General features: G+C 46.1%; 1 protein-coding gene and 1 long non-coding RNA gene across 6 annotated transcripts in view; one reads left to right on the top strand and one right to left on the bottom strand.

Annotated features, from left to right (window-relative positions):
- Positions 1–25,719, bottom strand: part of SH3RF2 (SH3 domain containing ring finger 2) — a 140,526-nt gene that overhangs the window by 102,268 nt on the left and 12,539 nt on the right. The gene's annotated exons all lie outside the window — the stretch shown is intronic.
- LOC149126099 (uncharacterized) lies at positions 3,204–23,963 on the top strand. 2 transcript variants are annotated; one of them, XR_016236320.1, is made up of 2 exons: positions 3,204–3,420; positions 23,516–23,963. It is a non-coding gene; the product is annotated as an uncharacterized LOC149126099 (long non-coding RNA). The 2 variants fall into 2 exon arrangements; XR_016236321.1 differs by lacking the exon at positions 23,516–23,963 and adding an exon at positions 15,401–16,644 and having other exon boundaries at positions 3,235–3,420.

The following is a 25,719-nucleotide window of genomic DNA, read 5'->3' as shown; positions in this document are numbered from 1 at the left end:
CCACTGGGATCTCACTCACAGAGATCTTTCATTTAGGGTTTTTTTTTTTTTTTTTTTTTTGCCAGAGTGTCTTGGCTAGGAATCTCTTCTACAAACAAATGCTCGAGACTATGTAAAAGACAGGCTGCAGGGCCATCTGTAATAGTGAAGAATCGGAAACAGCATAGATGCTCTTCTATCATGAACTGGTTAAGTAAATGACGCTAAGTAACTACTGTGGAGTACTACTATGAAAGCTGCTTTGGAGAAAATGGGAAAGGTTGGTATGAACCATGACTGCAATGAAGTCTGCAGTGCATTCTTAGGTTAAAAAGAGAAATAAATTTCAAAAATATGTATACTAACACCCAAATAAAAACTTTGTGTGTGTGTGTTTGTATACACACATATGAGAGTACTTCAAAAGTTGGTGGAAAAACAGAATAAAAAATTTTTGAAATCTATGCATAGTTTTTCATAGCATGCAATGTCCATGCTCTTTTTCAACATTGCTCATATATTAGTGCATACACACAGATAAAGCCTGAAAAGCATAGACTTCATTGATCTGGGGAGGAGAGGCACTTACAGCTGTTAAAATGAGTCTCAGTTGCTGCATTAACTGTGGTTGTCAGCTACAGCTCCCATCATGTATTGCCATGAGAAACCAACAGCTGGCTCTCCCATCAGACAACTTGGCCCCTGCTCCCAGGAGTGAATGGATGTGGCTTCTGGTGCTGAGATGTTTCACTTCCAATGTGAAGGGGTGCTGCAGAAGTTGCCTCGTGTCATGGTCATAACCACTAGTTCTTGAACATTCCCCCGTGCTGAGTGTTATGGAAAGAGGTCGCTAAAGTCTGTGTTCTCACAGGCTCCGGACTCAAACTCAGATTCTCCCACTTGGTAACCGTGAGACCTCAGCTTAGTTATTTGAGCTCAGTTTCCTCATATACAAAATGGAAGGAACAATAGTGTCTAAATCAATAAACATCTGATAATGTTTTCTCACTTCAGCCTCCCAACAAACCCTATGAGATAAACACTGTTATTCATCCATTGGACAGAAGAGGAAATTGTCTTTCAGATAGCAGAGTGTTGGAGGTAGCTTCTCCAGGCTTATGACAGTGAATTGATAAATTTTCATGAATCATTTGAGGTGGCTGACACATGTTGATAACTTAAAAGTGCCTGAGATAGGAGAATTTATGCCATGAGAATGAGCAAGCACTACAGTTCCCCCAGAGTCACTTGTCAAACATTTTCCAGCACACTACTGCTTGCAGCATATAAGTCACTTGTCTGAAGTCCTATGATTGGTTGATGGCAGAGCCTGATTCTGCCCAGTTCCAAAGGTCATGTGTGAATATGTGTGAATATGCTTTATGTGAATAAATGTCCCTTTCAAAGTAATGCCTACCTTCTAGACAAAGCTGTAAGATAAAGCTCTTCAACATCATGTCCCACGTTTTAGGGTGCATCAGAACCAGCTGGTACACAGATTACTGAACTCCACCCCGAGTTCCTTAGGCAGTAGATATGAGAGGGAGTCCAAGAATCTGCATTTCTATCCAGTTCCCAGGTGATGCTGATACTGCTGGCCTCGAGGCCACACTTCTGCAATAAAATCCTAAGCTGTGTATCTCACCACAGTCTTCCGTGGGGGCATGGATTTGCCATCTGTTTGCTGGGAGGATTTAGGTTCTAGGCTGTGAGTTTTCCCCAGGAGACCACTTGGATAAGATGTTGATGTTCCCAACAGTCTGAACACAAGGAAACAGGAGCCAGATCTTGGTGCCCGTCTCTCCAGTTGGCCCCAGTTAGCTCTGGCGGAAATCCCAGAGCCAGAGCCTCTCCCTGCACATAGCAGAAGGCAAATGAAAAAAGAAACATATCAAAGTCTATCTTTAAAGCCTGGCACAAGGCTGCCCTATAATTACCCTAAGTGAACTAGTTACAACTTCTCTGTTATTGGTGCAGGATCCTTATGAGGCTGCTCCCACAGTTCTCTGGAATTCAGTTAATGAATTTAGAAGGTATTTTTTTTTTACAACACCCTCTCTCTTAACTACCTCCTTCCTCCTAAATATTATACAAAACAAAACTAGGAAGGAAAATGAGATAAATCCTGGATTAATGCTCCTAATCAGAACATGTTGATTTACTGTCGGCTCTCTGTTTTCACAAGTACAACTTTACCAGTCGGCTTTTCTGACTTGAGTATCATATTTTGCAGATCCTCAGGTTGGGGAGGCAGCAGGAGGGCCCCAGTTAGTATATACAGACTCTGCAGAAGCCAGCCCTGGTGTTGGCTCTCCTAAGTTTGCACAGATTTAACTTAGTCTCTGCAACCTTCTCCTATGAATATGCCCGGCCATTGTCACATGTGAAGCAAGGAGAGTTTCTGTCCTCCAGGTGAACGTGGAGGTAACAAAACATCTCAAGCTGCCTCTCAGGAAAGCCAGACATGGGCTAAGAGTCAGGCTACTTTCACGCATCCATTACTGGGTGTCTACCTTCAGTGAGACTTACTGAGTGGTTAGGACTTGTCCTAGTGCAGTGTCTCACCGAAGCTGCACAGCAGTCCATGGGCTGGGAGCGCTCACTGTCTTCAGTTTACACGTAGGGAACATGAGGTACAGAGCATGAATGTGCCTAAAAGCCCACAGGCCACAACTGGCCAAACCAGGCACCACCCAGCTATGAGAGCACAGTGTCTCCCGTTTCTTTGGATTCTCCATTGAGGGTCCAGTGCCCCTGTAAGAGTTTGAATATCACACAACTCTGTTGTTTGGTTTGACTCCAGCCTGGTAGATTGTAAACCACAAAAATCATAGGTTTTGCTCATCTCTCTTTCTGGATAAGTGGGCTAGAAGTGTACCGAGGGAACCAGCTGGGGGCTTCGTTGAGTCATTGTGCAGGGAGCTGGGGTGAGGGTGGGAGTAGCTGACCCATCTGCCCAGGACTGGGGCAAGAGGGATCCAGTTTCTAACCACGTTTCTTCCCCCATATTGCTACGAGTCACCTTGCGTTTGCATGAGGGTGTCTGCAGCTGCCCGTTTAAGACAAGAGACTCCGGCCAGCTAAGAGGGCAGTCACGGCTGTGCCGCGTTCAGCCTTCCCTCTTAGAGCAGGTGTTGGGAAATTCTGCTTTCCCAGGGTTGATGCTGAGCAGCACTTTTGGAGCCATCTCGTTAAAAGTGGCTACTGGGAACTTGAGCTCCAGTGTCAGCTGGGAAGGACACCACGTCCAGGAATAGAACAGGACATTGCAAATGAGCTGTGAAAAACAAGCCCGGGCCCTGGTCTAGCTGCCTGGGCCCAGGTGTGCTCTCACAGAAGTTTGGCAGAACACGCATGCGAGATGCTTCCTGGTGAGCCGGATGCCTCCAAGGTCCTGAACACACCCTGGCTGTGTTTGTCTCTAGACTCTGCAAAGTCCAGGTGGGTCACAATAGGGAGCAGCAGCACGAGACTCATCTGTGGTCTTCAGTTCAAGGCTGTTGTTTTTTTTTTTTTTTAATTGGGTGGTTCCTGCTGAAACCAATCCAATGAACTGTGGACCTACAGGTTGCCTTACTGATTGCCAACTCTTGTAGGAACAAATTTGCATCAGCTCTGTTTGCTCTCTTTTATCTGTCTTTTGCCCTCCTTTCCCTCCCTCTTTCTCAACGATGGCATCTGCTAGAAACAAGTATGGATCCTGGTTTTATTTTTTTATTTCTTGTGACCTTGGGCCACTTCACTTCTTTGAACTCTCATTTTCTCTTGGAGTCTGGAGGAAGAAGAAATGAGGTAAAATGCTTGGGAAGACAACTATCGCAGCACCTTGTAGATAATACATGCTTAGTAAGTGTTGCATAGACCCAGATAGATTTTTCTCCTGTTTTTCTCCCCTCCCCTCCCCTCCCCTCCCCTCCCCTCCCCTCCCCTCCCCTCCCCTCCCCTCCCCTCCCCTCCCCTCCCCTCCCCTCCCCTCCTCTCCTCTCCTCTCCTCTCCTCTCCTCTCCTCTCCTCTCCTCTCCTCTCCTCTCCTCTCCTCTCCTCTCCTCTCCTCTCTTTTCTTTCTCTTCCATAGCTCCTTGGGGTAGACAGACTCGGGGGGCTCTCAAGAGCCCTACAAAGGTATCCATAATTTTGTATAATTGCTTCCTCTTGTCAATACATGGGTAAAGTCTATGGAGAATACTTCATATTATATAAGACTTCATCTTGCTGCAGGCATCTTGCTAAGTCTCTGCCTTCCTGGGATTGAAGAAATAAGTGGCCAAATTAGGAGGTTCATATGGCAAGAAGCCAATGCCAGGTTCCAGTAGCTGAAGATGGACCTGGTGCCCAGTGTTTCAGTCACAAAGAGATACATTCTGACTGCAACTTGAGTGATCTTGGGAGTGAATTCTTCCTCAGTTGAGCCTCCAAATGAGAACCCAGCCTTGGATGACCCCTTGATTGAAGAGCTTCCAGTACAGCCTAATAGATGTTGTTTTATATGTCTACATTTGTGATAATATGGTATGTAGCATAGAAAACCAGTGTACTTTGTTTTTCAGTTCTCCTCCATTCACACTATTTCACAGCTTTCATAATCACCAGTAGACAATGCAGTAGAATCACTCCTGTACATCCCTTGATGAAATATTTAGGATAAGGCAATTTTGTCTCATGGTCAAAACTATAAGAGGCCAGCGCCATGGCTCACTAGACTAATCCTCCGCCTGTGGTGCTGGTACTCTGGGTCTAGTCCCGGTGGGGTGCCGGATTCTGTCCCGGTTGCCCCTCTTTCAGGCCAGCTCTCTGCTGTGGCCTGGGAGTGCAGTGGAGGATGGCCCAGGTGCTTGGGCCCTGCACCCCATGGGAGACCAGGATAAGTACCTGGCTCCTGCCTTTGGATCGGCGCAGTGCACCAGCCGAAGCAGCCATTTGAGGGGTGAACCAATGGAAGGAAGACCTTTCTCTCTGTCTCTCTCTCTCTCACTGTCTAACTCTGACTGTCAAAACAAACAAACAAACAAACAAACAAAAAAAAAACCAAAACTATAAGAAACAAACAACAGCAACGAAGAACAGATTGATTTGGGTTGAATGGATTCAAGGATCCTCGGAGAAAGACCTAGGGGAAGCTGGAGTTGTTTTTATAGAATGAAGGAAGCACCATCTCTTTCCTGATGCATGGATCAAGAGAGATTTTCAGCAATTTCTCCTCCTTCTTTGAATGATAAACCTACTTTGGGACATTCCAGCAATTATCACAGATGTGATCAAAAGTTTGAAAGAATGAGGGAGATTCCAAAGACTTATTTTGGAGAGAAACTCATTGGTTTCACAACCACTGATTTTCTTAAATGGTGTGGAAGATAATATTGAAAACACCCGGCTCCTAAACTATATCATTTTTCAGCTCGGAACTTTTATTTTTATTTTTATTAAATTTTTTTAAAAAAATTTTTATAATTTTTTGACAGGCAGAGTGGACAGTGAGAGAGAGAGAGACAGAGAGAAAGGTCTTCCTTTGCCATTGGTTCACTCTCCAATGGCCGCTGTGGCCAGCGTACCTCTCTGATCCGAAGCCAGGAGCCAGGTGCTTCTCCTGGTCTCCCATGCGGGTGCAGGGCCCAAGGACTTGGGCCATCCTCCACTGCACTCCCGGGCCACAGCAGAGAGCTGGCCTGGAAGAGGGGCAACCAGGACAGAATCTGGCGCCCCGACCGGGACTAGAATCCTGTGTGCTGGTGCTGCAGGCAGAGGATTAGCCTATTGAGCTGCGGCACCGGCCGGAACTTTTATTTTTATTTATTTAAAAGGCAGAGGGAGAGACACAACAGAGAGAGAGAGAGAGAGAGATTGATTTCCATCTGATGGCTCACTATCTAAATGGCCACAATGGTCAGGGCTGGGCAAGGTTGAAGCCAGGAACCTGAAACTCCACCCAGGTCTCCCACTTGGGTAGCAGGGGCCCAAGTACATTAGCAGTGGGCTGGAACAGAAGTGGAACAGTCAGGACTTGAACTGGTGCCCATATGGGATGCTGGCATTGTAGGAGGCGATCTAACCTGCACCACAGTGCTGACCCCATCAACTCAGAACTTCTTAGCAGTCTCCATACTGCCCTTAAGATAAGATCCAGACCCTCAATGTGGTCGAAAGGCCACTGCCAGTCTCTTTACCTTCTTGGTTTCTCTTGTCCTCTAACTTTTGAATTCTCTCTTGCTTGAAAGTCTTTGTGCATGCCGTTTTCCCGTTCTGAAACCTCTGCTACTCCTTCACCTAGCTAATGTCACTCATCTTTCCAGGTGTGTCATTCTCTCCAGAAAGCCTTTCCTGACCCCAAGCCCAGGTTGGGTGTCTCTCCATGGAATCCTTTATGGCCTCAATAAGAGCCTCATTACACTGCATTTTAATTGCATGTTTATGTACCTGGGTCACCCCACCAGAGCATAGTTCCTTAACGGCAGCATTCACATTTGGCTTCCTCTCATAACGCTCTTCTATCTGTATTCTGGCACCATGAATACTGAGGCAAATAGGACAAAGTTCAGCCCCTTTGGAGCTCAAGCTAGGATCAAGGTATTGCCTGACTCTGCTTGATTCTGCTTACCCACAAAATCCTTTCAGCAAACAGACTGCGGGACTTGCTGTGATGCCAGAGCATTGAGGATACAGATAATTTAAGCAGCTTCCGTGTCTCCCAGAAGGGTACTGACAGTGTAGGAGCAGTCACAGAGCAGACAACTACCTCTGTGGTAACAGGTTCAGCACATGCTTGTTTCCTGTAACAGCCCCTGAGACAGTGCCCAGGTGGGGAGAGGACGTCACACTCAGTCCATGCTCCCTCCCATGGCTCTGGGTGGCCACTGGTGATTGCCATGTGACTGGCACGCTGGAGCCTGACCTACAGGGAGCAGGTGGTGGTGGTGTTGGAGGGCGGGGCACATCCCCCATTTGTCTCTGCACTCATGTCCTTAGCAGGTGGCAGACCTGAGCAGTTGAAATGGAGCTTCTGCTATTGTGCTGAGATCCTGGAGTATTCCCTGTCCTCTCCTCCTCCTATAATTAAGACTCTGACCTTTCTTTCTTCTTTACTTTTTAAGAAATCTGATATCAAAGGTTCATTTTCTTTTCCAGATGCATTGATGCTAAGTTAATATGCCCAAGATGGCCAGACAGTGAGCAGTACAGAAGGATCAAGTCTGTCTGACTGTATTTCCCAAGACACATAAAAAGCTGGATTCAAATCCCAGCTTTCCCACTTATAGTCAGGTGAGCTTGGCTCAGTCTCCTCCTCTTTAAAATGGGGATGATAATAACACCAACCTCATGTCCTGCTGCAGGACCAAATGAGATAGTGTATCTGTCCTGCTGAGAACTTGGTAAATGCTCAAAAACCATCAGGCATCCCATGATCACTACTGTCAGTACTTATCCAATACAAGTCTTGTGTTCATTGGTGTCTTAATCTTGGGGTCTGGTCTTGGTCTGGCCTTTCCGGAAATAATAGCTCTGTTTATCAACATTCACTAGGGTCATCTAGGACCATGAAATTTTCTTCTTCAGTACTCACTGTAATATTTAGCACATGGCAGGCCATAGCTGGCATCCTGGTCAACCCTTGCGGACTGCTGAGTAGAATAACTGACTCTCATTATTCTTTCCTTGTGCTGTATACGTTATATATTTCTGCTTGGCCTGTCCCGCCCTGGAAAGCATCATCATAGTGAGGACTAAACACAGACTTTCAAACCATTTAACAGCTGAGAGAGTCTAGAAAAACAATGCACCTGTTCTCAGCTTCGGTTTCCACATCTGTCAGGTGGGATCCCACTGTGGATGGTCATTTAGAAGGTGAAATGACCTTAGCTTCTAGGCTAGGTCCCATACCTGGAATAGGCCGTTCCAACGGCTGGATCCAAGAGGAGGGAGTGAGGCAGACTGTTGTTTATTGGCCTGTTGCTTCATTTACTTACAACCCAATAAAGCCAGCTAGGCAGCTTTTGTGGGCAGGATAAGTTTTCAAGCCCAAAGGCTAGATCTGCAGATGGAACAAATATGGCTCCTTGCAGAGTTAAGTTCAGACATAGCCATGAAAGTTAATATTCACAGGTTGCTTCGGGCTGCATTGCTGAGTCCTTGCAGGGGCAAATGGAGCCCTGGTCAGAGCACAGCCAGCTCAATGCTAAGGAAGTCTCAAGGACGGAGACCATTTAGACTCTGCAGGGCTTTGGAACAAGGTGCCCATTAATATTCCTTAGGATTTGAAAATGGCTCAACATTTCATAAAGAGATTGCTTTTCCCCCTTATTTTCAATTGCTCTAAGAATAATGTGGAGATCAAATTGCATTTGTAACCATGTCAGTGAAAATTACACGCTCATAAATTATCAGCACCTCTTCTGATACATGTCAAGTCTGTAACAATCACTTCCTTTTTTTAAAAAAAATTCTCGCAGCTCTGAACTCGTGCAGTTTCCGGTTGCTTGGGAACAGAAAGAATCTTTCCTTTCTTTTACTGAGGGTCAGATAGGGTTCAGTCACTAACCAAGGAACGGGAGAGGATGTAGCTTTGCGGTCAAGAGGGTTGGTTTGGGTACAGACATACCAAATACCAGCTCCAGCCCTGACTGGCAGTGAGAATCTGGAAAAACAGGCCACTTAATCTTCCTTAACCTCAGTTTCCTGTTCTCTAAAGTGAGATGATAACGGTACCTCTGCCAAAGTGTTTTTTTTTTTTTTTTTTGGTGAGAATTAAATGAATTAGTGCATGTAAAGCCACAGTGAGTAAGGGCTTGGTCATAATTAGCCATGATCATTATTATTAGACAATACGAGCAGCTTTACTTCGTACTTGAATCTCTTGTTTCCTGGGAAAGTAGAGTTCTCTGATCAAAGGACTGGGAGGAAGAATGTACTTACAAGGCTACCTCCTGCCCAAGGCCACCTGCAGTGTTGGAGACCACGTGCCCCTTGGTAGAACGCCTACTGCCCTCTCCCATCGCAATGGACTGCTCCTCCTTGCCAGCACACAGTGTGGGTTTCCCTTTCCTGTACTCCCCTTTGCCTTCTCACTCTGTGGCTGCGACCATGAACTTCTCTAAGGTAGAGAATCTGGGCGTGCTGGAATCTGCCCTCCACCCCTTTCCATCACCGTCAGTATGCAGGGGACTCAGTTCTGCCTGTTCCACTCTGCCCAGAGTGGACACCTTCTGCTTCTTCATCCTCTCGCCACCCCTCCCCTCTCATTCCCCACTGTTTCTCCGACTCCCATGGCACTGTCGGTCCCACGTGGCTGACTTTTGATGACATTTAGCTTTGAGCTTCTTCATCTCATTTTTCTATAAATAAATCTGTACTTCCAGTAAGATTCTAAACTCAAGACAGGAATTGTGTCTTCTGCCTTTTTATCACCTCAGTGGGGTCCAGCTCACACTGCAAATGTTTAATAAATACTCCATGGCTTGGTTTGTCTGCTTGGCAACAGCATATATGTACTCCACACCTTTGGCCATGAACACACACATATGTGTGTGTCTCTGTGTGTGTGTGAAAAACAATTTGTGTCCTCCATAAAGAAATATAGACACTATAGAATGCATAAAGAAAATATTAATTTCTCTTTTGCTCTCTTTTCTAATTCCACTCTCTGGTCAAGACAACTTGTGTCCACAGTTTGAAATACATGCTTCCAAGCTACACTGTCCAATATGGTAGCCACTAGCTACAAGTGGTTAATGAGCACATAAAATGTAGCTAGTTAGAGCTAGAATGTGCTGTAAATAAAAAATATGCACTAGCTTTTAAAGAGTTAGTATGAAAAAAGAATGTAACATTTTATTAATAGTGTTTTTACATTGATTACCTGTTGAAAGAATAATTATATTAAATAAAATATAATAGACTTAAGTTTACTTTTAATTTTTAAATGTGGCTACTAAAAATTTAAAATCATGTAGGAGGATCACATTATATTTTTATTATGGATAATGTACTGGGTATTTTTCAGATGCACATAAACGTATGTATGAAGATAACTCAAAAATTCATGGAAAGTGAATCAGAAGATTGCTTAGGGGCAGTGTTTGATGTAGTGGATACCACTTGGAACTCCTGCAAGCCATATTGCAGTACCTGAGTTGGAGTCCTGGCTCTACTCCCAATTCCACCTTCCTGCTCATGTCACACTGGGAGGCGGTAGGTGAGGGCTCAGTTGTCACATTCTATCCCTGCCACCCACATGAGAGACTCTTCTGAGTTCCCAGCCCCCAGCGTTAGCTCTGGCTGTTCTGTGGAACTGGGGCATGAAGCAGCAGATGGAAGTACTCTTTGTCTCCCTACCTTTCAAAAAGTGAATAAGATAAATATGTATTTAAAAAGATATAGCTTACTTTGGTACAAAAACTTAAAATTCATGCATAATTTTTTCATAATATATATATTTTCCATAAACACTCTGAAGTACACTCATATACAAACCCCACATATATTCATAAACATACATATAGATGTAATTTTTTAACAAAAATATGTAGATACGTTCTACCTCTTATTTTCTTCAGTTAGCTGTACTCTGTGGGCATATTTTATTAGACTATTTAGAGCCACCTCATTTTTAAAATGACTGTAATATTGTGCTGTGTGGCTATATCATTGTTTAATTAAGTCCCTATTGAAGGGTTTTTGGATTGTTTCCAGTGTTTTCTTTCATACACAATGCGCAGTGTTTGAGCATCTGTGCACAAACACTGGTAAGCACTGCGTGGTATTTCACAAGTGACCTTACTACAAGGGTAAGGACATCCATCTTAAATCCCAGATTAGGTCAAGTGCCTAACATCTGGGGCATTACGGGCCCTCTTGAGAATCTGATGGAGTCTGTGTACCTTCCAGGACACTGCACCTGGCTGTCGACACAGCTTTTCCTAGGGCCAGGACGTCATGAATGCCTGGAAGGCGAAGTTGTGAGGATATCTTTTCTAGAGGGACAATTCCCCACATACTCGGCTTCTGAACGTCCTATGAAGCAGACAGTCCCGCATGCTGGTGGAGACCCTGGCCCCGTGGTGGTGGACAGACCTGAGTTCACACCCCACTCAGCCACGCACAGTCTCTGTGAGCACAGGGACATCCCTGAAGCTCACCGAGTCACTCCTCCTCCTCTACAAAACAGAGAAACAATTCCTCCGACAGGGGGGTCTAGCACGGCAGGTACTGAATAAATACGGCTTCCTTTGTGGCAGTGGGTGGAATTTTTTTCCTTGAGGCATCTTGGTTTCACTGATAGAGTGAATAGATTGCTTTTCGTGCTCAGCTCGTGGTCAGAGACTGAATTGGACAGGATTCATGCGTGGGGAGTCCGAGAGCTGTTTAGAGTTTGCTTATGCATTTGGAGCCCTTCCTTCGCACATAACCATTGTTTTGAAGCAGTGGCCTACACAGGAGCCTTAAGCAGTGTTCCACTCATGCTAAGTCTTCTCTGCCCATCGGAGGGTTTCCACCACCAGGATAAAAGCAGAGAGACTTCCTATTCCTTGAGGGATCTCTGGGTCTCAACTTAGAAAGCGATCGCTTTTATTTGTTCCATGAGGATTCAACTAGCAACTCCTCATTTCCACTGATGAAATCCAGATTGTTTTCAGTGCCAGAACCAAATCCTATCTTTCTGTCATGCCTCCCTCTGACATCAGGTGCAGGGCTGGATAGAGAATACTTACTTTCTTCCTTTTTTTTTTTTTTTAAAGAATTATGTTATTTTTATTTCAAAGTCACAGTTACAGAGAGAAAGAGATATCTTCCATCTGCTGGTTCACTCCCCAAATGGCCACAATGGTCAGGGTTGGGCCAGGCCAAAGCCGGGAGCCAGGAGCTTCTTCTGGTTCTCCCACCTGAGTGCAGGGACCCAGGTACATGGGCTCTCTACTGCTGCTCTCCCTGGCACATGAGCAGAGAGCTGGATCAGAAGTGGAGCAGCTGGGACATGAACTGGCCCCCATATGGGAAACTGGCAGGCGGTGGCTTTACCTGCTATGCCACAACGCCAGCCCTGAGAATACATATTCTAATTCTTGTGAACTAGAACCTTGGTCTAGAGGGTTGTCAGTATAGAGAAGAGGCAGGTCTGTATTTAGATGATTCCCACTGGCCTGGAAATAATAAAACAATAACTGTATTGCTAGTGAACACTTATTTAGCATTTCCACCGGGTCAAGCATTGTCATAGGCTCATCACACATGCTGTCTTCCTTTCTTCTCACAGCCCGGGATGTGGGTGTTACTGATTCCACTTTTACAGTCGAGGAAACGGAGTTTCCAAATGTAGTTATCACGTACCAGTATGCCACTTTTCTTTGTCTGCGCTGCCACCAGTGCCTCTCTGGGCCACCTTCCGCTGCTTGGACTCTCCAGCTTTGCTTTGTTCTCGTTCAAGCTTTCTCACTAAGGCAGCTAGAACAATGTTCAGAAAGTGTAAACTGGATCTTACGTGCTGTTCCTGCTTGAAACCTTTCAGTGGCTTCCCAGCTTCACATCAGATGGTCCCTCCTCTCTCTCCACCTTGTTTACAAGGCCTGCGGTCAGATCCTCGAACAGTTCAGTCTCCCCTCTTGGGGACTTCTGCACAGTCTGCTACTCTCTCTGCCTCAAATACATCTGCCCAGCTCTTTACTTGCCTCATCCCTACGTACCTTCATGATCTCACAAAATTCTTTCTTGGAACCCATATCCTTATTTTAATTCCTTCCTCCTCAAATACTGTCCAAAACATCCCTCCTCAAATAGGCCAGAACTTTGCAAGACTTTTGTGTATTACAAACCACATTCTAAAACCACATATTTCTTTGTGTTTTATTACCTAACATCTCTCTGAAGGGACTGCACACTCCATCAATGTGGAGATGCCATCTGCATTCTTTTCCACTGTACACGCATGGCCCTTAGTGACATTTCTGGCAGATGGTGGCTAACAAATAAATATGTGTTAAAAAGATGACTGATGCTTAGACTAGGTCGTGTGGACACTAGTTCTTTTCAATTTCAAAGATCCCACAATGCCCAGTCCAATGCTCTCCACAAAAGACAATGTTTATTGAAATGAACACAATTGAATTTTGACTTTCTTTTCCTTCTCTGAGTTTAACAGGACACTGTGACCATACTACTGCAAACAGTGATGGCTGTAGATACAATGAAGATGGCTCAGATGTCTCTGGGGCCAGTGTTGTGGTGCAGCGGGTTAAGCTGCTACCTGCAGTGTCAGCATCCTATACTGCATGGTTGGTTTGAATATGGTCACTCCACTTCCTATCTGGCTCCCTGATAATGCACTTGGGGAGGCAGCAGAAGATGGCCCAAGTACTTGGGCAACTTGTCACCCATATGGGAGATCCAGATTGAGTTCCAGGCTCCCAGGTTTTGGCCTGGCCCAGCCCTGACCATTGTGGCCATTTGGGGAGGAACCAGTGGATAGAAGATCTCTCTCTCTCTCTCTCTCTCTTTCTCTCTTTCTCTTTCTGTCTGTGCCTTTCAAATCAATCAAATAAGTCTTAAATAAAAAGATGATCTCTAACACAGTGGGCCAAAGGAGTATTTCTTGTGGGGTTGGCGTGGGCCCACACAGCCAGGTGAACTCACAGCACTCTTCACTTGATGGCCACCTCACAATCAGACAAGGCCTTAGGAAAAATGCCATTGACAAACCAGAGCAGTCTATTTCTAAAAGGAAAACTGAATGATTACAACTGGTGGCTGAAATGCAGTTCTTCTAGTTTTTCGTTTTTTTGAGTCTTGTCAGAAAGAACAAAAGCCTGCAAAGTGAGCTTGCCACTTTATTATTCTCAGAACACACAAGGACATGTCTTTTACCTGGAGTGCTTCATGAGAACCAAAGAGAGCCCTATGTCTCACTTGGGGATCCACAGCCGGGATGGACACAGGGCAAGTCCCTACAGCCCGCTCTCCTCCCAGTTTGCACAGGACAAGTCTCCACAGCCCGCTCACTTCTCCCTTTTCATAGGCAAGTCACTACAACCTGCTCCTGTCTCATTTTCACTGTAAATAGAACTTGATTATAACTGAAGTTTATGGGCTTTCTGGTAATATGGAAAGGCAGCAATAAAAAAAACTAAGGCAATTAAGCAAATTTACAGAAATCAAAGTGCTGGGGGTGGGTAGAGGGATAGGGTTCCAGAAGGTTTGTGCATACCATTTGATGCACCTCTGTGTCTTCAGCAGATGTGGAAAACCAGTTACAAATGAAGGTAAGAGGAATTGGGAGTCTAAGCAGCCTGATACGGTAGTAGTTTATTATAGCAAAAAAACTCTTAGACAATACAGAAATGTAGTGTGATCCATCTATTTTGAACAGGGTAATGGCACCTACTATTATAAATTTTTTTATTACTCAACTATCTTTAATATATTCATTATTAGGAATTCTTTCTTACTGGGACAAGGGAGTACTTTATGTAATCAAGACATATAACCAGTTCTATAAAGTCATTCATTCATCCATGGATCCACTATTCAAGGAGGCATCTTTGAACAATATAGTTACTGCCCTCAGGAAACCCAAGTCCAGAAGGAGAAAGAGAAAAGAAATAAATAACAAGGAGATAAGTGCTACAAGGGAAGAATCACCGAATTCAGAGTCCTTCCTTTTCTTCCTCCTTCTCTAGTTCCCTTACTCTCTTTAATTTTTTTTAAGAGATATATTTATTTGAAAGACAGTGACAGAGAGGGAGGGAATGAAGACAGATCTTTCTTCTGCTGGTTTACTCCCCAGATGGCCAGGGATGGGCTAGGCTGAAGCCAGGAGCTTCTTCCAGGTCTCCCGCATGGGTAGCAGGGGCCAAACACGTGGATCATCCTCTGCTGCTTTTCCAGGTCATTAGCAGGGAGCTGGGTTGGGAGCAGAGCAGCCAGGACATGAACCAGTGCCCATATGGGATTTTGGCAATGCAGGCAGCAGCTTCATCTGCTACACCACAACACTGACCCATATTTTCTGATCTTTTAATCTGGAGGTAGTTGGCAGCAGGGGAACACAGGGCACAATAATGCATCTGTAAGGCATAGAATGGTAGGACAGGGAAGGTGTCAGGTGTCTTGCTGCAGGAACTGAAGAGGGGGCAGAGTCTCTGATGCCTACCAGCTAAGCAGATTTCCTAAAGAGGCAGCATTTGAACAGAACCTCCAAACTGTGGACAGGGTTTTGATAGACAGCTTTTTGTGGGGTAGTCAAGTTGGACTGAACATCAGAGAATTATGAGAAATAATAAGACATGGAGAAGTTACTTTGGTTCCACTTAGCTTTTAACTCCCATGTGTAAATTGTTAGTAACTCTAACAGTGTGCTAAGGCTTTAAATATATTCCCACTGAGACATTTGTCTGCATGGAATTCCCTCCTTTTGAGAACCATCCCTTTTGTTATTCCCTAGTAATTCTACTCGGTCTGTGTGGTGCCAGGGAGCGGACTCTGCCCAGCCCCGTGACTTCACAGGGACCCGCCTGACCTCATCCTGACCAATCAGAGTATTCCCTGCACCTCATCCACAGCAATTGCTCAGAAATGCACACAGGCGCCGCAGTAGGCTAATTGGCGTCATCTTGGCAGAGCTGTCATGGAAGACACCCTCGATTTCTCAAAGATTAAGAGCTTAAAGAATGAAACAGTTCTTGGCTGCCAGTATCCTGATCCTGGAGAGAGCCTGAGAATAAAGAAGCAGCTGGCAGAGCTGAGAGACAGAAAGATACAGAATCAACATGAATGTGAACCCACGGATCCTGTTGTGGCTGAGGTCCACCCTTCAAATCCCCCCGACACCATCAATCCTCTAATCATCCCGCCCTCCACTTTTTTTTCACTGTGAGAAGAAATTTTGCAAATTACAAATTGAAAGGGTCCTCACGCACAAAGCAGGTAAACTGTGTTTGCACACGTTTTTCTGGAAAAATTGGTCTGATCAGTATTAATAGAAGTCGGGCTATCACCTGGCTTGGCCAACTTTTCTTTGTTACTAAATTGATGGCTTCAATCTTCCACTTCAGTGAAAATGATGAAACTCTTTTGGTTATAGTACATGGCCAAGCGGCAGCCAAGACTTCTGTTTTTTTTTTAGACCAAAGCTGCTAAAAGTCGTTGAGCCACTGTTCACCATGATTATGTCCTGTATGTTACGTACTGGAGTCCTTTCATTCCAAAGAATCCTGAAATTGTTCGTGATCTGCACCTAGAATCACATCCATGAATTGACTTCATCCACCTCTGCAATGTTACTTTCTCCTCAGCTCTCCCCTTCCCCCCAGGCCAGAAAGAGGCAATGGTAGTCAGAGAAGAGCCCAACGGATTATTGCCTGCTAAATGGGAATGTTCCAATGAGTCATCGCATTCTTAGTTCTATCACCAAGGAAGACAGACTGCCATTAGTGACAACTAACATGAGCCCTCTGGATTTTTCCCTCATTACAAACTCTTTGGAATTGACACGAGGAAACAAATTAAGGACGGACATAGGAATGCAGCAGCAGCTCCTGAAAAATCCCAGTATCTTCAAGAATGCTATCTATGTGCCCTCTTTATTTTATCTCCACAGGCAAGAGTCAAGGCTGGATGGTGCTCACCCTAGGAGTATGTGTTAGCAAAACTAATTTCAGCATTTGTATAAAAATTTTCATCAGTGTCGTGCTGCTATCAAATACCACACTACCTGGGAAGGCTCTTTGACAAATTGTATTTTAAATTCCTGCCTGGTTTTTCTCAGTGAAACTGAGAATTGTATTTGCCAGCTGCCCTGCCTATTGGGTTCTTTTTGATCCCAGTTTTGACCCAGCTAATGTATCTTTAAGTGCCGATAGCAATGTTACATTCTGTTAATATTCTTCCTAGGTAAGAATCTCATTTTCTATTCTAGTAGACTTCACTGGTAAAAAAAATGCCAGGTTTCCATTTTTCAGAAATTATATATCCCTTCCCCTCCACACAGAAATAAATTAGGCAGCCATAAAAGTTCAACCAAAATGGAGCACATCAGCCTACCCATGTTTAAATTTAAGCTCAGGGAACACGCACATGAGACATAAGTAATTAGGGGGATGCAGGACTTTAATTCCACCTTACATTTGACAGTGTCGTGTACCACAGAGTTTTCAGGCCTTGATTGTTAGCTTTCTGAGTCATTTCAATCCAAGGGATGTTTAATATGTGGCAGGCATTGAACTACTGATGCTGAAAGAATCTTTCCTTCTCTTCTGGGTGGCGGAGCTGGAACTCTGGAAGTCTGAGCTGGCTGCTGACCTGTTGACATGTTTCTTTCCTTGTTAAAATTATTCATTCATATAAGAGATAGTGTGCATGTATGTGTGTGTGTGTGTGTATGTGTGTGTGTGTGTGTTCCCATCTGCTGGTTCAGTCCTCAGATGCCTGCTGTGGCCAGGGCTGGCCAGTTTGAAGCTCTGAGTCAGTCACTAGGTTTCCCACGTAGGTGGTAGGGATCCAGCTTCTGGAGCTGCCACCACAGCTTCCCAAGGTCGGCCTAAGCAGGGAGCTGGAGTCAGGAGCTGGAGCAGGGTGTCGACCCCAGGTTCTCCAGTGTGGAACATGGGCGACTTAATTGCCAGGCTAAGTGTTTGCCCCTGTCATCATGTATCTTACCAGACCTCCTGTGGTTCTCCTGAGTGTCCTGCCTTTGAGCTCCCTTTCCCTGTGGGAGAACTCGCTTTCCTCAAGTTCTAGGGGTGGCAGAATCTACTTCTAAAGTGAGAAGCTGAAAATGCCTTGCTTTCAGCCAGGGATCTTGGCTTTGTCAATGAGATGGACCTGACTTGAATTTCAAACAGGGAGTTGATGACCCAAAGCGAGAGCTAGGGAAGACTCCTTGTCCCTCTGTGGGAAGGTAGTGGAGGCCTTAAGCAGATTAACCTTCAGCTGCATCAACAGGGATGAGGCCAGGACAGCCTTCACGGTCAGTCCCAGTGGAGTCAGACCTGGAAGCCAGCATGTGCTCATTGTGGCTGTTCCTGGTGGCAGAGGGGCCTCTAATCAGGCTTTCTAGCGCCCCCAAATTTCTGCGAACTGACTAGGATCTGTTTTATAACTCCTGTCTTCTGACATATTGCTTTTTCTTTTTTTTAAAGATTTATTTATTTATTTGAAAGAGTTATGCAGAGAGAGGAGAGGCAGGGAGAGATAGAGGCCTTCCATCTGCTGGATCACTCCCCATTTGACCGCAACGGCCAGAGCTGAGCCAATCTGAAGCCAGGAGCCAGGAGCTTATTCCGGGTCTCCTATGCGGGTGCAAGGGCCCAAGGACTTGGGCCATCCTCCACTGCTTTCCCAGGCCATAGTGGAGAGCTGGATTGGAAGAGGAGCAGCCGGGACTAGAACCGGTGCCCATATGGGATGCTGGCACTTCAGGCCAGGGCATTAACCTGTTGCACCACAGCGCCGACCTCACATCTTGCTTTTTGAAGTAGGTTCTGCTTTTTGCAATCAATAACCCTGGAGGACTCACTTTCTTTGATCCACAGCATGCAGAATGCAATTTGCAAGCACAAAGAGACAAATACAAGCCACCATGGTCTTTTGGTTTTAACGTCAATGATTGTCTCCTTCTCTGACAACATTCTGCAGGTAGATGCTACTGAAGGGTACAGTGAGGACCACATTCAGCGAGGAGAACTGAAAGAGTCCTGGCAAACACAGGTCAAAGTCAGTTAGGTTTTTGTATACAGGGTCTCAAAATGTTAACCCCCTTTTGATCTGGTAATCATTTTTCTGCTTTTAAAAAATAATTTGGAATGTTAAATAACAGAATGAAAATAGTTGGTGGAACCAGGCAGATTGGCACCTCTGTTTAAACGCCAGAATGTAGCACCTTCAGAGCAATAGCTTTGGCCAAATCCAGCTTTGTCTCTTCTCTGTGTGGCTTTGAGCCATTTCATCTTTCTGAGCCTCAATCTTAGCTGTATAGTTATGATGAAGATGCTAGCACCCAGAGGCTGTAATAATTGTATGGAAGTGCTTAGCACATTGGGTTTTCCATAAGGTTAGTGATACATAAAGGGTTGCATTTGCTCCATTGTTCCTACTTCCAGATTTGTTGGTAAATTCAAACCCTTCTCTCCATCATTGCTACTGCCACATCAGTCCAGGCCACCCATCTAAAGGCCAGAATTGGTCTTCTATTTCCATTCTTGTCCTGCAGAAACTGGCTTTCCACATAGGAGCCATGGTGGTACTTTGAACTAAACATTGGGTCAGGTTTTTCCCTGCTTTAATCTTTGGTCCATGTGAGATCTAAGCCTGCTGCACTGTCATGTATTTTGGTCCTGGACCTCCCTCTGTGGCCTTACCTCATAGCACTCAGCTCATGGTTTAACACCCCTCAGCCGCGAAGGCCTCTGCTTGGTTCCCAGGCCCAGAACTCATGTTTCCAGTTTCTGGGCACAGGCTGCCAGTGTCCTCCCCGGCTGGCCCCTGTCCTCTGCTCTTCACACGGCTGCCCCCACTTGTCCTCCAAGCTCAGCGGAGTTGCCTCCCCTAGAGAAGTTGGCTCACCACCCTGATCAGAGATCTTCCTTTGTCCTCCATTCCATTTTCTTGTTTATGGTTGGTTTATACAGCGAACATGAATCACCGTGTGTGATTATTATGGTGAGAAAGAAGGGAAAACAGGAGGTGAGGAAGAGATAGAAAGGGAGAGAGAGAGTAAGAAAAGGAGGAGGAGAGGGAAGAGAGAGGATGGGAAGGAGGGATAGGAGGAGGAGGGAGGGAGGGAGAGAGAACAGCTGTTGGTGTTCTGCTCACATCACCTTAGAGCCGTTTGCCATTTCTCTGTCCCTCATCTTCACTTCCAACAGCCAGCACTACAATTTTATTAGAAGCCTTCTCTTAACCTTCTAGAACCTGCTTTGCTCCTGAGGCAGCTCTTAATCAATGACTGACAGGCATAGGGGTACAACTATCCCAAATTCCTTACTTTGTGGCAGGTGTGATTCTGTGGTCTGAGTTTTACATGGTTTCCCAAACAATGTCCATGGTTAAGCTCTGATCCTCAACTGTGGTACCTGGCTCCGTGGCATCTCTCTGTTGGCCTCTCTCCTCTGTGATGTCCCCACTCCTCTTCCCAAATCATCCTTAAGCACTCAGTCCGCATCTCAGGGGAATCCAGCTTTGATCATGGATTTTTTTTTTTTATCCAACCCTGTAGAGTGCATGTCATCTGCCTACCTTGTTCATGATTATATCCTAGTGCCTAGCTTCCCGTCTGGTGCATAGTGAGCACTCAATACTTATTTATGCAATGAGTGAGTACTGGCGATTACTAAAGTAGCATTGTTTCCTTTCACAGAGTTTTAGTTCATACCAGTAGCCTACCGTGCTCCTACAGAATGTGAAATATGCTCCCTGAAACTTTGAGGTCCAAAGATTTTTTTTCTCAATAATGCTTTCAAGGGTAGCATTTTTCATTTGGGGGAAGGTGTTATTTTAGCAAGTTCTGTTATGGCCGGGACTTTTGTGCAGGGAAGGAGTCCCAGGAGAGATTCCCCAGGAGTGCAGCAATTCCTCCTGGAGTGACCCCCCCCCACCATGAGACACTTCAGAGGTGTTTTATGGGGCTCAACCCCCTTATGCTCATTTGTGGATTATTTAAACAGAAAGTAATTCTGGATCAAGTACCTTAAGGGGAATAGGATGAATACCTGTCCAAAGATAATGGCATTACTAATAGTAAATAGTAATAAAAATCATGAATGTGTCCTTGGTACATTTAGAGGCCAGTCCCTGAGAGTGTAGCTTAATCCTCAGAGTGGATTTAGGGTGGTTTAGATGTTATTTCCATTCTCCATGAAGAGACTGCCGCTCGGGAAGGCTAACCGACTTTCCCAAAGGCACACAACTAACAAGAGGCAGAACTGGGATTTGAAATTGGCTATGTCAGCTCTCTGCTGTGGCCAGGGAAGTGAAGTGGAGGATGGCCCAAGTACTTGGGCCCTGCACCCCATGGGAGACCAGGATAAGTACCTGGCTCCTGCCATCGGATCAGCGCGGTGCGCCGGCTGTAGCGCGCCGGCCGCGGCGGCCATTAGAGGGTGAACCAATGGCAAAAGGAAGACCTTTCTCTCTCTCTCTCTCTCTCTCTCTCACTGTCCACTCTGCCTGTCAAAAAAAAAAAAAAAAGAAATTGGCTATGAGAATTCAGATCCTCTGATCTTGGCTATGTCTCTATCTTATTCCTTGGGTTGAAAAAACTTAAAACCAGCTCATTGACTGAACTAAGAAAAGTACTTTAGCCTGGAGAACCTAAGATTGAAAAAGAATGTTGACAAATATACACCCCTCCTGAGTCCCCCTCAGAGATTTATAAATTCTCATGAAAGAGGGGGTAGAGGGGTTTTGTATGGGTCAATTTCAGGAAGATTGTTTCAAATATTCTGCCCAGAGGTGTAGAGTTGAATGCAGAGTTGTATGAGTCTCCGCCTGGAAGCTAAAGTTGGCTGGCTTGTGAGATCCTTAAGTTCTGTATTGGATGTGAGATTCTAGAATACAGGGGAATTAGAGTCCATCAGTCTCTGCACATGCGGCTGTTATTTCACAGTTTTTGAGTGCTAAGATGTATACCAGTAACGTGACTTGAGAGAGATTTGCTGAGGCCATGTTCTAGGTGAAAAAGCCATGTGCTGTCCCCACTCTTCACATGAGGGAGGCGTGGCCACCATGCTGCAGGATGAACCAGCATAACTGGTGGTCACAGACGTGGGTTCAGCGTCAGTCTGCAGAGATGACTCTGGGCTGACTACTGTGCACTGCTATGTCGCAGTTCCTCCTTCTGCAAAAGCAACGTTTCTCTGGATCGAATCTGCCTTTGTGGCAGAGGGTTGATCACAGGTCCCCAGGACTGGAAGGCTCAAAACCGGTCGCTATTTTTTTCTGTAAACCTTTACATTTGTATTTTTTCTTAAAAACATAAATGCAGGAGTGGGTATTGTGGTGCAGCGGGTTAAGGCACTGCCTGGGACACCTGTATCCCAAACAGAAGTGCTTGATTGGAATCCTGCGTACTCTGCTGCTGAGCGAGCTTTCTGCTAAGGCACTTGAGAAGGCAGCAGATTGTGGCTGAAATACTTGAGTCCCTGCCGCTCACGTAGGAGACCAGGAAGTGGGTTCTGGCTCCTGGCTTCAGCCTGACCTGGCCTTGGCTGTTACAGGCATTTGGGAAGTGAACCAGCCAATGTAAAATCAGTATCTCTCTCTTTCTCTGTCTCTCTCTGTCTCTCCCTCTCTCTAACTCTGCATTTCTAACAAACAAATTTTAAATAACAGAAGTGCAAACATGAAGAGGAAAAAATTTTAAACGTGGGATGCTGGGATCTTGAGACTCAGAGAACTGGAGACTTTATCCATAACCATAGGAATTGCTGAGATTTATTAAGCACTCAGATACATTTTGGGTCACATGGTTAGTTTTCAGCTAAGATAGGACTAGAAGCCAAGTTTCCCGAATTTCAGGCTCTTTTTGCCCTGCCCCTGTCAGGGACCATTTTGCCATGTCCAGAAGAGGGGTCCTATCAGGGACAGAGCAGAAGTTACAGTTCTGGACCAGAGCTTGTGGAGCTCCTGACTCGTCCCTTGCCTACCTGATTGCTTCCCTTTTCCTTTCTTTTCCCTTTACCCCTCCTTTCTCCCCGGCTTTGGTTTACGTTGTCTAAACCTCATACGTACTTTTTTTGCTTCTAGCTTTTCTATGCTCCTCTTTTATCTCTCGATTTCCCCTCCTCTTGTCTCTCTTTACCTAGGTTCACTGTTATTACATCATTTTTGAAAAAAGATTTATTTATCTTGAAAGCCAGAGTTATAGAGACAGAGGGAGAGAACTCTTCCATTCCTGGTTCACTCCCCAGATGGCCACGATGACTAGGGCTGGGCCAGGCTAAAGCCAGGAGCCAGAAGCTTCATCCAGGTCTCCCAAGTGGGTGGCAGGACCAAAGTACACAGGCCATCTTCTGTTGCTTTTCCCAGGCCACTATTAAGAAGCTGGATTGGAAGCGGAGCAGCCAGGACACAAATCCACACCCATATGGGATGCTGGTGTCACAGGCGGTGGCTTTACCAGCTCTGGCACAATGCCAGCTCCTCATTTTCTGATGAAGCAGTACCCGGTAAAGGCACGGTGTAGCATTAATGCAGAGTTGGATTTGCTGAGGATTACGGCATGCTGAAAAGCCCATCAGCAACATTAAAGTCCCGATGTTGGGCTGGACCAGACCCAGCCTGCAGGGGCAGATAGTGCCAGGCTCCCTGGGGTTCCGCAGGAACACCACGCTGCTCTTGGTCACAGAGCTGGGTCTGCTCAGAGCCCAGTTCTTGGGTTCAGCCAAGGACTGTCTACCTAATCCATAAACCAGCAGGACGTGGCTGATGGCACAGGGCTCAGTGTAGCCTTCAAGTGGCTCTGCCCCTTCCTGGTAGCTTCTTCACCTTTCAAATGGGGAGACACATGGATCTCCAAGGGTTCCTTGGGAAGATTAAAGAAAAGCATGTTTCCTTTGTATAGTGCCTGGCACGTGCTCTGTGTTCTGTGATGGCTGCAGCCGAAGACGATCAGCAACAGCTCCATCCACCTCCTGTCCTGGTCTCTCCAAAACGTTGTAAAGCAAGACAAGAAGAAACGCATTCAGCTGCAACTGCTTTCCTTTCTAATACAAAGGACGTCAAGGCAAGAGACAGGAGATGCTTTTTCTTTCCTGTTAAAACCTGCACCCTGGATCCCTCCATTCTTCTCTCACCAGATTCCTCCTTCCCGCACTTGTGGAACCAGTCCACCTGGCCTTCCCTCAGCTGCGGGAATTCCGCGCTCCAAGGAGAGAGGCGGCACCAGGAAGATCACCTCTCCCACTTTTCTGGAGAGCAGGAGGGGGAAGTTTTCTTTTTCTGCCCCTCCGTTTCTCTGCCTTTCTTGTTTATTAGGCAAAAGTCCCAATTAAAGTTTACTGTCGCCTTGCCTTCGCATATCCAGGCAGCTTGTTAATATCAGACACACACAGCCCTGCAGAGTCCTCTTCCTGCTCTCTGTTTGGTGATTCTGCCGCATTGCCTTGGCAACCAATTAGAACACTTTTGTGTGTACAACAAGATCATTCTTAATTCTGTAAAAACCAGGGCAACCTGCTCAGAAGGCCTCGGCCTAGCAGCGAGTCGGTGTAGTCCTCGGCATCTCGCCCCTTTCTGGTTTGACTTCTTTTTCACCTCCCAATTACCTCTGAAAATGCTGCAAGCTCCTGCGTGCCATCCCTGACACACCTGGCCTTCGGTCAAGGAATACCTTTGTCAACAAGACGGGGGCTGGGAGATTCTGTGGACAAAATGGCTGGTACCTGGCCTGTCCCAGAGCCCCAGGGGAAGGTACCAAGAGCTCCCCAGGCACGAGACTGGCGAATGTAACTGCAGTTCCTTGCAATGCAAGAACGGCGTTGCGCACTGTGTAATTAATATTTAGTGACTGCAGGTCTGAGCCCCTGCCAAATACAGAGGACAACAGGGCACCTCCTTAGCCGTGGAGCTGATGGCCCGGCAGGAAAGAGACGGGAGCAGAAAGCGCTCTGCAGGAGAAGAAAAGAGACAGGAGCTGTGGAGGCTGGGGGATGGTGGGCACCATGCAACCCTGCGGAGGCACCTCAGCCGGTTTCTGGGGGGAAGGGAGGCTGCGCTGAGACCCCAGGAGGGGCTGCAGTCAGCTACGTGGGAGTACTTTACTGATCAAGCCCCCTCTCTAACACTGGCAGTGACGAATGCCCTCAGCTCCCGGGGGGGTCCGTTTTAAGCGCCCTGGGATTATTTGCCTTATTTCTCCAGTCTTCAGGCTCAAGTTTTTCTGTTAGCTTTTCAGGGAAGGGTAACAGTGAATGCAAACTGAAAGGCACAATCTCTGAAGCCAGGGGCACTGGGGCCACGAGGCCAGGACCCAGCACCCAACACATCCAGAAGCCTCAGTCCTCAGTGTCCTGGGTGTCTGTTGTGCCTGGGTGATTAGGGATCAGGTCATCTGTATTTTTTTAAAATGCAATGTCTGTAACTTCCCTGAGCCCTCCCCTCCCCCCAACCACAGGGATCCTACTTTTTTTTTTTTTTTTAATTTGACAGGCAGAGTTAGACAGTGAGAGAGAGAGACAGAGAGAAAGGTTTTCCTTCTATTGGTTCACCCCACAAATGGCCACCACGGCCGGCACTGCGCCAGTCCAAATCCAGGAGCCAGGTGCTTCTTCCTGGTCTCCCACACGGGTACAGGGCCCAAGCACTTGGGCCACCCTCCACTGCCTTCCCGGAAACAGCAGAGAGCTGGAGTGGAAGAGGAGCAACCGGGATTAAACCTGGTGCCCACATGGGACGCCGGTGCCACAGGTGGAGGATTAACCAAGTGAGCCATGGCGCTAGCCCCGGACCCTACATTTTGATCTGTAGTAGTATCTCCTGTTTTGTTTTATCAGCATTTACTGAGCACAAGCCTTTATACCCAGGAGCACTCACCCCAGTGGGTTGTCTGTAGTGTTAAGGGAGGTGCTGTCAGGAGAGGTGCAGAGTACAGCGAGTGGCACACAGTAAATCCTTGATTCTCTCGGTCGAGTCAACCAGCCCTTCACCGGAGCTCTCCTAACACATTAGGAACCCCTTCAAGTTTTATTAACTGCATTAGAATTATTAGTTTACATGGCTGTCTCTGCCAAAAGACCAAGGGTTCTTTGAGGACAAGGATCACGGCTC

Source organism: Oryctolagus cuniculus, chromosome 6, assembly GCF_051225735.1.
Source record: "Oryctolagus cuniculus isolate XC-2025 breed Fujian yellow rabbit chromosome 6, ASM5122573v1, whole genome shotgun sequence".
Taxonomy (NCBI): domain Eukaryota; kingdom Metazoa; phylum Chordata; class Mammalia; order Lagomorpha; family Leporidae; genus Oryctolagus; species Oryctolagus cuniculus.
Note: the sequence above shows the minus strand (reverse complement) of the source record. Positions and strands in the feature narration are given on the sequence as shown.